Genomic DNA, 12,758 nt, shown 5'->3' with positions numbered 1-12,758 from the left:
TGACAAATGGCAGCAGAAAGGAAAATACCATTTCAAACAAAGATTAATTATCTTTATGGCTTCAGCTAACTTTTTCTCCCCTTAGATAAATCCACGTAGAAGACCTTACAGCTAAAATTCTCGGCAGGTAGCAGGAGCCTAAGCACAGGGCATGCTCCGGTGCCAGCGCTGGGCTCCTGACTCAGGATCGTGACAACAGATACCCTGTGACACTTGATAACCTTACTGAGACCGCCCAGGAGATGATTATTTTCTTCTTTTGCAATTCAGTCTTCCTAAATCAGACCATATCTCCAGAATGTTGGAAGTGGACAGTCAAACAAACAAAAGGAAAAAAAAATAAGTAGATGATTGTGAATTTCAGAATCTGCGTCTTTCAATTAATTGGGTTGAAGACAATTCTTTGTTTTCTTTTTAAGAATAATTTCTATTGGAGTCTAGTTGATTTACAATGCTGTGTCAGTTTCAGGTGTACAGCAAAGTGAATTAGTTAAACATATATCCACTCTTTTTTAGATATTTTTCCCATAAAGGTCATTATAGAGTATTGAGTAGAGTCCCTTGTGCTATACAGTAGGTCCTTATTAGTTATATATTTTACATATAGTGGTGTGTATGCATCAATCGCAAATTATCCCTCCCCACTTTCTCCCTTGGTAAACATAAGTTTGTTTTCTACATCTGTGATTCTGTTTCTGTTTTGTAAATAACCTCATTTATAAAGATAAAATTCTGGGTAATGTCCCCATGGTGACTTTGCCTTAAAGCATTATTTTAAAATTAAGGTGGAACATCTATCATTAGCCACACAACCCATAACTGGCCATGAAGAAAGCCCCATGTTCTCTATTGCCTTTGCAAAAGCCAATTTCACTCTTAAAACTCAAACTCAACAGAGAATGAGATGCTGAAATCTTAGAACTTTGAATGGCTCACAGTAATGGTCATGGTATAAACCATACAGGCATAACTGAGGTCGTTTTCAATTTCTAAACCAGAACCCAGAGCTTAACACATATGTATCAATTTAAACAGACTTAGTCTTGAAAGTTAGGATGATTTTCTTGATGTCAAAAATCCCCAGGGCACTTTTAATGGCATTTACAATTTTTATTCCCACATCTGAAAGCGATTCCACGGGGTCCTGACAACGAGGGTCTCAAGAATCCGTCTGAACCCTGACTAGTTCCTGGATCCTTAAGTGGACCGCCTCCCGTGGCAGTCAGTCAGTCACCTGTTTATAGGGTTGCGTTTTGTTGTGCTCGCTTTTTACTTGCAATCAACCACAGAGTGAGGTTATGAATTCTGTTATCTGAGGATAGAAAGGCAAGGCCACGCCGATTCACTGGATGGTAGCCGGGCACCCAGGTGAGGAAGGGCTTCTCCAAAGGGACATTCCTTCCAAGTGACGCTGCGGTGAGGGTTGTGGGGAGAGCCATGTCTTCATGTCTCCCTAATGAGCTGTGTGACTCGGGGCATCTGAGATTTGAGATTTCAAAACTGACAAAGCTGGGCTTGAAGACGGTCCTGGTTTCCATCCCCATCGCTCCTGTAGGATCCAGACCCTTCGCAGCACCGAGACCCCCAGTTTGCCCTTTAGCATCCTCTGACCAGCTCCCGGGGCCACACCAGCCCCCCGCTCTTGGGTGTCAGTGTGGGGACAGGCGCAACTTAGGTGGCCTCCCAGCTACGAGTCATTCCAGAAGCTCCTAACGCGATGCAACTGAGTCCCCGCCCAGCAGGACACCTGCACAGCTTATGATGCTCAGGGCCCCCAGGCTCCCTCTCCTTCTGTGGCCCCATCTCACCTGGTCGGCAGGTGAAGAAGCCTGCTCCCTCCCCACAACTGCAGCAGGTGCTTTTGAATCTCTCCTCTGTGTCACTGTGATTTCTTTAACCTCTAATATCTACAGCGATGCTCTTATGAGTGAAAAGAAGACAGACAAGGCACATTGGAGGTGTCACAGGGAAGGACCATAGAAGCACCAAGCCTCCTACAATTCTTTCAGCCTCGGTGGGAGGAAGACGTAGTCAGGTAGGAATTTTCTAGCAACTTCTCCTTTATCAGCAATGCCTCAGACCAATCTTTCTCAGGCCTTTTGCTTTCTCTACCAAACTTGTAGAAGAACTTTTAAATATAAAGTAGCGCAATGGGAAAAAAACCTGAGTTCTATTCATTGAAAACTCCCAAAGCACAAAGTAATGACTTACAAGAGCGCTGTGGTTTTCCACAAATAAAGTTGTTAAATGGACCTCCTGTGAGACAATCTCTACAGTGAAATGGAGATAGAAAATTGCTCAAAAAAATTGTTCAGTGGTAAAAAGTACATCAGTGGAAAAAAATCCGTTTTACCGACCTCTTATGATAGGTATACAATTAGATGTCTGTTTTACCTTCCAGCTGTGCAGAGAAGCAAATAAAAGACATGGGGCTTCCAGCATTATAAGCTGATTTTATAAGAACAATAATGATTTTAAAAAGTCCTTTGGAACAATCATTTTGTTAGTCCTTCAGTAGAGTTCTCAAGCATCATTTTTGAAGTAAGCTTTTGCTGGAGACTTCAGGTTTCAAATTGAAGGGCAGGGAGCTGGAGTGCTTCCTTACTTCATGAGGATCTGGAGTTGCAGTAGAGAGGCGGGACCTCCCTCCTGAGGGTCCCCGGATGCTGTCTGGAGGGGCTCTGAGGCGGTCTCTCACATTTCACAGGTGTGGTGGAGGCAAGGTTCAATGTCTGGACAACACGTCGACAGTGCCCCCTGAGGTGACCTTGGCCCCACACTGGGTTCAGCTCCTCCACCTGCTGGGGTGGGACTGAGGCCACCTGTAGAGCAGAGGTGATCGAGTTTATTATTTCATAAATATTGAGCAAAGTAACACAATGTTACACATCCCAAGTACATGAAAGAAAAGAAAGAGCGCAGAGATTAAGAGAAAGTAGGCCCAGGCATCAGAACACTTTTGAGTGAGCACCAGGCAATACAGCAACATGTTTTTTTTACTTCTTTGAGAGTTAACATTAGAAGATGTGGTGTTGTTTCTGGGACCCTTGGAGGTCAACCATAGTGAGGGGGATAATACTTTCCAGATGAAGCAGTAAAGACCAGTACGCACAACAGAGTCAATACGATTGAAAAATTGAGGGAGATTGTGCAAGAAGACCTGAGTTACATAATTATGGCAAGTATAACTTGCACATTTCCTTCTTATGAGCATCTATAATACCACATCTAACGGGCTGGGTAAAGGATAACAAAAACACAAAAGTCATGGTAAAGAGAGATAATGAGAGAATCTAAAATGCAAAGAGGAAGGAGAAAGAAAGAAAAGAGGGGAAAGAGCAGGAGAGGAAAGAGAAGCATCCTGAAAAGGCTCTTGCTGCCATCAGCAGGGCAGAATAGATACTGTTTGTGGCATGGAAAGGCAGCAGAGACCAAGAACAAGTCACGAACTCCTGACGAAGGGGATAAGAAGACGACGGTTGTCTGAACCCTGCCGTACGGAAAGGTCTAAAAATCCTACTGAGACGTCCTTGGCAGAGAAGCAGTTCAGGACAACAGTGACATCTGTTCAGTGTGGAAACAAAACCGCTGGTGGTAGAAGTAGCCCAGAATCACTAAGCTGGGAAGGGGGGGTTATTTTTACATCAAGCCAGAGGCATTTCTTAGACTCAAAGTAGAGAACTGAACTGAACTTTTCTGCTCAGTCGTGTCCGACCCTTTGCAGCTCCATGGACTGCAGCATACCAGGCTTCCCTATCCTTCATGATCTGGAGTTTGCTCAAAATCATGTGCATTGAGTCAATGATGCCTTCCAACCATCTCATCCTCTGTCATCCCCTTCCCTTCTGTCCTCAATCTTTCCCAGCATCAAGGTCTTTTCCAGTGAGTTGCTCTTTGCATCCTTTGGCCAAAGCATTGGAATTTCAGCATCAGTCCTTCCAGTGAATACTCAGGGTTGATTTCATTTAGAATTGACTAGTTTGATCTCCTAAGTCCACTACGAAGGGTCTAATTGAATCCTGAAGTGAGTCTGCAACTAGGTACAGTCGTTACTACAAGTGGAAAATCTAAGGTTTGCTGCCTTTTGCAAAAACGTACATGAGGCCACACAGCAAGCAGGGGGCAGAACCTCGATATTTGTCTGTCTGGCTCCAGCACCAGAGCTGTTAATCACTGTCTTATACTGACTTGTATTCAAATAATTTTTTTTTATTAAAACTGAGTCTGTGCCAAGCCTAGTCTCATCCAGAATCTTCTCTGCTGTTGGGCACAGCTGACAGTCCTACAGAAGCCGTATCAGGGTGAGATGCAGACGAGTAAGACCAGAAGTCATTGCACCAGCCTCTGAGTCAGGCGGGAGCAGATCTGCGATCCCAGACGTTGGGGAAGGACTCCATGATGTTTCTTCAGCTCACAATTCACCGTCCATGATCAGGAGGGGCAGACGTCCGAGAGGACCACCAACCACCTTCTTGTCCGAAGAACCATTCTCGCCTTCGGACAGTTAAGAGCGAAACCGTGAGCCACAGCGTTTTACTCACTGAAACATTTTTTTCATGTTCTTTTCTACTTCGCACTGGGGCTTCCCTGGTGGCTCAGATGATAAAGAATCTGCCTGCAGGGTGGGAGACCTGGGCTCAATCCCCAAGTCAGGAACATCCCCTGGAGAAGGGTATGGCCACCCACTCCAGTATTCTTGCCTGGAGAGTCCCATGGACAGAGGAGCCTGGCGGGCCACACAGTCCATGAAGTCACAGAGAGTTGGACACGACTGAGTGATTAGCACAACTTCGCATGGATAATCGGCCTCTCCCAGACACGACCTTGGGTCTCAGAGAGATAACACAGCTGGAGCAGCTGGGGCAGTACATGGCCCATCAACATCGTCAGAATCGCAGGGACCCCGTCACCTCCCCAACGCAGCCCCTGGAGGGGTAGCTTCCATTTCCCCTCCAGCCCCCCGTGGCCATCCGCAGAGAGCACAGCCTTGGGGACCTATCAACACGAGTACCACTACTCTCGCACGTTTTCTATAAAAAGGAGCAGCAGAAAGCAAGCGCCCTGCCACCCCTGAGCATCGTGAAGGAAGAGCCCTAATCGTGAGCCCCGGGGGACCGGGGACCGGGGCGGCGTGGGGGTCCAGCCTCCCTGAGCAGGACGCAGGCACCCAGGGCCACGCCGACCAGCCCTGCCCCTCCGTGGGCAGCTGTGCTGAGGAGGAGCCCACCGTCTCGCCCCCTTGCTTTTCCTTCTCCTGCTCTCCTCCTCCTAAGAAGGGAGGACAGGAAGCAGGGAGGCTCGCAGGGCGGCTCTCTGCGCCCGGGGCATCCGCGGGCCTGTCCTCGCGGTGTCCTTCCCCGGCCCCGAGTCACGCATCACTCATCTTGTCACATTGAACTCCAGATGCTCCTACCCTAGAGAATGCTCTGACTCCAGCCATTTTTCTTCATTCTCACTAACAATTTGGTAATGAAATATTGATTTTTAGTTAGATTCATATTGATGCTATTAGGTTTGCATTGATAAATCATGCCGGGCTCCTGTCTGGGCGGCCAGAGAGTGCTACACTGAGCCCTGGAGATTACAATCAACTCATTGATGTGTTAATTTGATGGATTTTTTCGTTCTCTGAGAAGGAGTGGGAGGTTGCAGGGAGATTTTTCAGCACAGCCGTGGTAAAGTTTTCACAGTGAGATCGGGACAGTCATCGCAGGCTTCATGGTGCGTGTTAGCCTCCGAGGAAGGGTCCTTACGCTTGTTTGGCCGGAACAGGCAAAGCAGGGTGGGGGCTGCAGGCCAGGGCGGGAGGGCGGGGTGGGGGCGGAAAGGAGGTGACCCACCCAGCGACACAGCGTAGGGGGAGAAGAGATTATTCCAGGAAAGTCTAATTAAACCGTTTTGAGGCCGTTCTGGGAGAGTGTTCCCATCTCTACAGGTCCTGTGTACAGTCCACCCCAGGAGAGTGGAGGTGGGCCAGGGATGCAAGCGGCCGACCTGCAGGCGGGCTTGGCCCCCTCCCCTCCGGCTGGCTGGCCTCCCCGGTGGTTTTCGGGACATTGCCCAGGTTCTGTCCCCTGCAAAGTGCCACTTAGCCAGCAGTGTCCTTGGCATCTGCAGTCAACTTAGAACAGCCCCTCTGTCTGGTTTACAGTCCAGGGCAGACGTTACGCCTGTCATGAGGGGCAGGGCTCAGCTGCACCAAGGCTCGTATTGTGATCCTCGAAGACCCCAGGCCTAGCGGCTCCAGAAAGAAAAGGCTTTGAAAACGCTTAGGTCAAAATTCACTGTGTTCTCTTTTGTTTGTTTTTTGAAGCCAAACTACTTCACATTCAAACGTGATGTGTTTTTCACTGGTGAGCTGTCCAGCCCCTTCTTTCCGAAGGGCACCGAGGAGCAGTTCACATCAACCATCCGTTCCATGACATTCATGTGTGTGCACACGTGTGTGCCTGCATGCAGAACAAGTATAAGGCTGCCGTCTGAAATAGAGACACTCAGAAAGAAAGGGAGAGAGCCCTCCAGAGCCCTGCCCTGTGTGGCGAGGGGGCCGCCAGCTTGGCCGAGTCATGGGAAGGAGGAGGGAGTCTGTCTGCTTCCTTCACCTCGGCGTCTGCAAGAGCTCGGACAGTCCACCAAGGAGCCCACAGTCCTGTCAAGAGGGCACACGGAGGGACCCCGCTGTTAACACAGGGGCGTGGGCTCCCCCTGAGGCCGGCACACGGGCTCAGCGTGCAGTCTTGGGCTCTTTTCCAGGTTAGCCTAGTCTCTGTCTGTGCAGAGGAACAGGGGCAGAGTGAGAGGGGCTGCACTGCACAGCTCCTCATCACCCCAGGATACTCTTGGGGGCTGTAGGCAAGGCTCAGCATTCAGAAAACTAAGATCATGGCATCTGGTCCCATCACTTCATGGCAAATAGATGGGGAAACAATGGAAACAGCGACAGACTTTATTTTCTTGGGCTCCAAAATCACTGCAGATGGCGACTGCAGCCATGAAATTAAAAGATGCTTGCTCCTTGGAAGGAAAGCTATGACCAACCTAGACAGCGTATTAAAAAACAGAGACATTACTTTGCCAACAAAGGCCCATGTTGTCAAAGCTATAGTTTTTCCAGTAGTCATGTACGGATGTGAGAGTTGAACCATGAAGAAGGTTGAACACCAAAGAAGTGATCCTTTTGAACTCTGTTGTTGAAGAAGACTCTTCAGAGTCCCTTGGACTGGAAGGAGATCAAACCAGTCAATCCTAAAGGAAATCAACCCTGAATATTCATTGGAAGGACTGATAGTAAAGCTGAAGCTCTAATACTTTGACCACCTGATGCGAAGATCTGACTCACTAGAAAAAACCCTGATGCTGGGAAAGATTGAAGGTTGGAGGAGAAAGGGGATGACAGAGGAAGGACAAGATGGTTGGATGGCATCAGTGGTTCAATGGACATGAGTTTGAGCAAGCTCCGGGAGATGGTGAAGGACAGGGAAGCCTGGTGTACTGCAGTCCATGGAGTCACAGAGTCAGACACGACTGACCGACCGAACCACAACAAAGGCAAGGCTTAGGAGAGCAGAAATTTTATAAACCACAGATCCTTTCAAGACCACAGTCATAAATAACCACTCTAAGTTTCCAACTATCATCACCCACTCCTAAGCTCTCCAGGGTTCCCAGTTTCAATCCCCTCCTTCCTGTGGAAGGCTGGTCTCCTGCCACTCTGGAAGGAACCAGCCCTAGTCTCAGGGACAAACCGCCACCCCGAGGGTGCCAAGCTTGACTGAAGGCCCAGGTCCTGAGCATAAAGGTATGAAAGGAAATGCTATCTACAAAAGCATCTGAAAGTGAAAGTCAGAGTCACTCAGTCGTGTCCGACTCTTTGCGACCCCATGGGCTATACTGTCCATGGAATTCTCCAGGCCAGAATACTGGAGTAGGTAGCCTTTCCCTTCTCCAGGGGATCTTCCCAACCCAGGGATCAAACCCAGATCTCCCACATTGTGGGAGGATTCTTTACCAGCTGAGCCCCCGAGGAAGCCCAAGAATACTGGAGTGGGTAGCCTATCCCTTCTACAGATATTCCCAACCCAGAAACTGAACTGAGGTCTCCTGCACTGCAGGCAGATTCTTTACCAACTAAGCTACAGGGAAGCCCTACAGATACATTTCGTCAGTAATAAAACACTGGCAAAGTCAGAAGTCGTGCTCTCATCAGGAGAACTCAAGGTGCTGGGGAGATGAACACCTTTCTGAAGCACCATTCCTGCCAGGACCTGCAGTTTTCCATTCTAGGCAACTGGACGCCATGTGGGAAACCAGGCCCCAGAGGAGTGAGCAGATCATGTCTCATGTGGGTCGGCAGCCAAGAAGAACGGGGCTCTCTTACTCCAAGGGGGACCCTGAGAATCCATGCAGGAAGGTCCTGGGTCATCAGTCTCTGGCATTTCCCATGAAGGTCAGAGCTTTTCCCAATGTCAACAGGTCTTTCTTTGAACCTGTGAGTGACTAAGGTTATAGCTCATCCTCACCTCCTCAAATGCTACCAATGCCTGGACCCCTGCCTCCCTCAGCCCCGCCCCAAAGAACACAGGGGTCCCCCCAAAGAGGCTACTCTGCTCTGTTCACACCAGGACATTGCAAGTCTAGCTGAAAAGAAATGACAAAACTCAATGAGTAACCTCATTCAGCTCCATCTCCGTGAACCGCATAGTCAAAGATAACTCTCTACTCAACACTGTAAAACCACCTTCATCGCTTATTTCCTATCAGTGTTAACAGTTATGCTAAACACACACATAGGTTAAACTTACAGTCTCCTGGGTGGACCCACCATCTACATCAACAACTCTCATTTAAAGAAAGATCAAATCTTCCATCTCAGTTTGGCCATAATTCCCCAGAGCGAAAGCAGATGTCCACACTCCACTCCCTCCCTTTCTTCCACCTGCTCTCTTTTGTGGGACGTCAGCTCACCCACGAATACAGACCACCAAGAGTCTATGCTTCCCACAATCTTCTCCACCCCCAAATCTCACTGTCTACATTGTGACAGTCTCCTCCTCGCTCAAAATCTCCGAATCTCAGCCCTTCCTTTTCCCAATCATGTGTGTACTGTTGGCACATCATCGATCTTCCTTAAAGCTAAGTTGCATGCCTGTCTCCTCAAAAATATACAGTGGCTCCCCTCACCTGTAATTTCACACCCTGACCTCCCCACCTGGATTTGACGTCCTCCGTGAGTTGGTGCCAAGCCAGACCAGCCTTTTCCTCCTGCTCAGCATCCCTCATCCATCAGATCAGGCATCTCTCTGTAAAGTCAACCTCCTCCATCACCCTCATCCCAAGTGTAGGGATCTTGACTTTGTTCTTTATTTCACTGTGGGGTCTTTTGTATGCTAAGTTGTGTCCAACTCTTTGTGACCCCATGGAGTGTAGCCCACCAGACTCCCCTGTCCATAGGATTCTCTAGGCAAGAATACTGGAGTGGGTTGCCATATCCTCCTCCAGGGGGTCTTCTTGACCCAGGGATTGAATCTGCATCTCTTGTGTCTCCTGCATTGCAGATGAATCCTTTTACCGCTGAGACAGCAGGGAAGCCCTGACATCTTGTACAAATTCCTGAAGGAAACTTAAGATTCAGAGAATCCATCTGCAAAATGTGCCTTCCTCCCCATATCACTGAGAGCACCGACACTAGGTTATTCTGCTCGTACAACCCCTCCAGAGGGGCCCAGTGGACTGTAGGCACTGATGCAGCCTGGCCCCTTCCCTGACTCAGCCACCCTGGAAGAGACTTTTCCTCTCAAGTTAGACAAACGTCTCCATCTTCTCCCTCCAGGAAGCTTTCTCCTCCCAGAGCACGCAAGCTCACTTGGACCTCGGGCTTCTCCAAGCTCTTGTTTTGCTGAGCAGATGTCGAGGAGCATCCCAGAACTGCGGCAGGGAGCACAGGTGGGCTCACCGCCAACCTCTGCCACATCTGTGATGCCAGACCCAGCAGGTATGATGCTAACGGTCAGACCAAGGTGGCTGCCCGGGGCCCACGGACTTTACGTGGTCCTGCGGTGCTTTGTTTCACATCTGAAGGTGGATCTTTAAACAATCTCCAAAGTGTGGTTGGTTTCTGATACATTTCATATCTGACTTCTCTTTTAAAACCTAGAGGACGGTAAGGCTTAGAAGCACATGTTCTGGAGTCAAACTGCTTGGGTTCAAATCCCAGTGCCATCCCCTGCTCACTGTGCAATTTCAGGTGAGCTCCTCAGCTGCTCTGTGTTTTCCTTATGAACAGCGTGAAGATCCTAACATACATACCCCACAGTGCTATGAGCGTCAAATGAGTTAATACACATGCCAGACTTGGAACAGGGCCTGGAACACCAAGGTCACTATCATCTATGTGTCTATATTTTTCTGGCAAGTGGGACCCTCATTCTTGCTTAGGGAGGGATTTGGGGGGCTGCTGATCCTGCTTCCTTTAGACCGATGGTGCCCACTTCTGTAATATCTGGTCAGGGTCCCTCGAACATTACTCCCGTGGCCATCGTAGGCAGTGAAGTGTGTCGCCTGGACGTCAGAAATGCCCCTGGGGAAGGCACAGCCGGATGCGGTGCTGGTCAGGAGCATCACACCGGGTGTTGGTCCGCGGTCTGAGGGGCCCGGGAAGGAGGGGAGCTGAGGGGGCTGAGATCAGGCTGCAGGGCTGTGAGTCAGCGTGTGCGGAGGCAGGCTGCTGAGGACACGGTCCTGCCGAGGAAGCGGCGCCAGGCCGCAGAGGCCCCAGGAGCAAGGCAGCCCAGCTCTGCACTCTCACAGAGAGAAGGCAGGCAGGAGAGATGCCAGCAGCGCAGCCAGTTTAGAGATCTGGGAGTCAGGATGGAAGAGGAGGCCTCAGAGGAAAGAAAGCCAGCACCTTGCCAAGGCCAGCACAAGGGAACCGGCCAACGAGGCCCTCAGCCCAGCCCGGAGATGCCTGTGAGTGAGTCACAGCAGAAGGTCAGCCTCATGTTCTGACCTGGCGTCCCCCTGCTTTGATGATCTGCTCCCGGGATAAGTTGGCAGGAAGCACAGGACAGAGGAGGCCACCACCCCCAACATGGGCCACAGGCCAGGGCCACAGCATCAGGGCTGGAGCCTACAGAGGTTTGTCAAGGTCTGCATCCATGGTGGACATCACACAGATGAATCCAGGCATCTAAACGATGTTTTGGGTGGTTCCCTGGTGCCTCAGTTGGTAAAGAATCTGCCTGCAACGCAGGAGACCCAGGTTCGATCCCTACATGGGGAAGATCCCCTGGAGAAGGAAATGGCAACCCATTCCAGTATTCTTGCCTGGAAAATCCCATGGACCGAGGAGCGATTTCTTAATCAGCCACAAACAATTCCCCACGTCCGTAATACCAGCTCCTTCTGTAACACAGAAGCAATTCCAGCTGATATGTTTCCGAAAATCTCACAACAAACCACAAAGAAAATATAAGTTGCTATGTAAGTCTTGGGGCTAAATAGTCATTTCCAAAATAGCTGACCCTACGTAACAGAACAGGAATTTCTAAGTTCCAGAAAATTATACGAATTGCAGATGACCTTGCTTTCGGGGGGGCAGGTTTCATGGTCCTACTTACTTTGAATTTTACCCACACCCCAGGAAGTTTTTCCCTAGGCAAAGGAGGACAGAATATATCCAATAAAACTTTTTAATTGAAAATCATTACCAAAGGGCTTTCTTCTAAGACAAGTAGGCTCCAGAGCTACAATCTCTGTCCTCAAATTGTGACTTTTTGTAGCTTTTCCTGGCAGGGGCAGGTCAAGGCATCTGACAACGGCGGGTTTGACTTCAAGGCCCGCCGACAATTCCTTATCTGACAAAAATAACTTCTTTCATGGGGAATTTGAGAATCTAAGAATTGGCAGGCGAGCCTGCTCTGCGGGAGGCGCGCACAGAGCTCCACTGAGGAGGCCCTGACACTTAAAAAGCCCCATGGATGTCCCCAGCCGCATCTCGGCCCTTCTGCTGGTGCTCACGATCAAGGGCTTTGTCACCAAGAGCAAGGCGGCTCTGTGGCGGTGCGTGTCCTGTATTTAGCCCGGTGCACACCTGTTAGCATGCTGACACCACTTCCAGAAGGCTCTTTTCCCAATGCGCCCCCTCCCTGGGGGGAAGTCTCTCCCTGACATCCATGGCAGCCCCGTGGGGCTCCTTCTGTGAAACGGCCTTCCACGTGAGGCTCTCTCTGACCCCACCTCCCCTAACTGTCTGCATTTCCCGCGTCCCACTTGCAGTGGGGGCACAGCGGCATGTGAAGGCCCCCAGGCACCCCGGGGTGACAGGTGATCTGCAAGCCTGGACCTTCACTTTCTTTGCCTCCAGGAACTAAATCCAAGACGTGTGTGTGTTTGATGCTCAGTCACGTCCGACTCTTTGCGACCCCATGGACTGTAACCTGCCAGGCCTTAGGCAAGAATACTGGAGTGGGTAGTCATGCCCTTCTCCAGAGAATCTTTCTGATACAGGGATGGAACCCAGGTCTCTCGCCTTGCAGCAGATTCTTTACTGTCTGAGCCACCAGGGAAGCCCAAGAATACTGGATTGGGTAGCCTATCCCTCCTCCAGGGGATCTTCCCAACCCAGGAATCGAACCCGGGTCTCCCACCTTGCAGGCAGATTCCTGACCGTCTGAGCCACCAGGGGATCCATCATGATGACGAGCAATTCCAAACCCGCACACACCTCGGGTCCCAGCTGCCTCTACAGCCAGCTCTTTACC

The 12,758-nt window shown here is 49.9% G+C and overlaps 1 long non-coding RNA gene across 1 annotated transcript in view; it reads right to left on the bottom strand.

Moving 5' to 3' along the window:
* Positions 1-1,097: 1,097 nt before the first annotated feature.
* The window catches only part of LOC145534932 (uncharacterized), a 36,545-nt gene continuing 24,884 nt past the window's right edge, over positions 1,098-12,758 (bottom strand). Inside the window, exon 3 of the long non-coding RNA XR_014075087.1 lies at positions 1,098-2,822. This is a non-coding gene — a long non-coding RNA (uncharacterized LOC145534932). The remainder of the gene's footprint in view (positions 2,823-12,758) is intronic.

Source organism: Giraffa tippelskirchi, chromosome 14, assembly GCF_054371585.1.
Source record: "Giraffa tippelskirchi isolate mGirTip1 chromosome 14, T2T-mGirTip1v1.2.pri, whole genome shotgun sequence".
NCBI lineage: Eukaryota > Metazoa > Chordata > Mammalia > Artiodactyla > Giraffidae > Giraffa > Giraffa tippelskirchi.
Note: the sequence above shows the minus strand (reverse complement) of the source record. Positions and strands in the feature narration are given on the sequence as shown.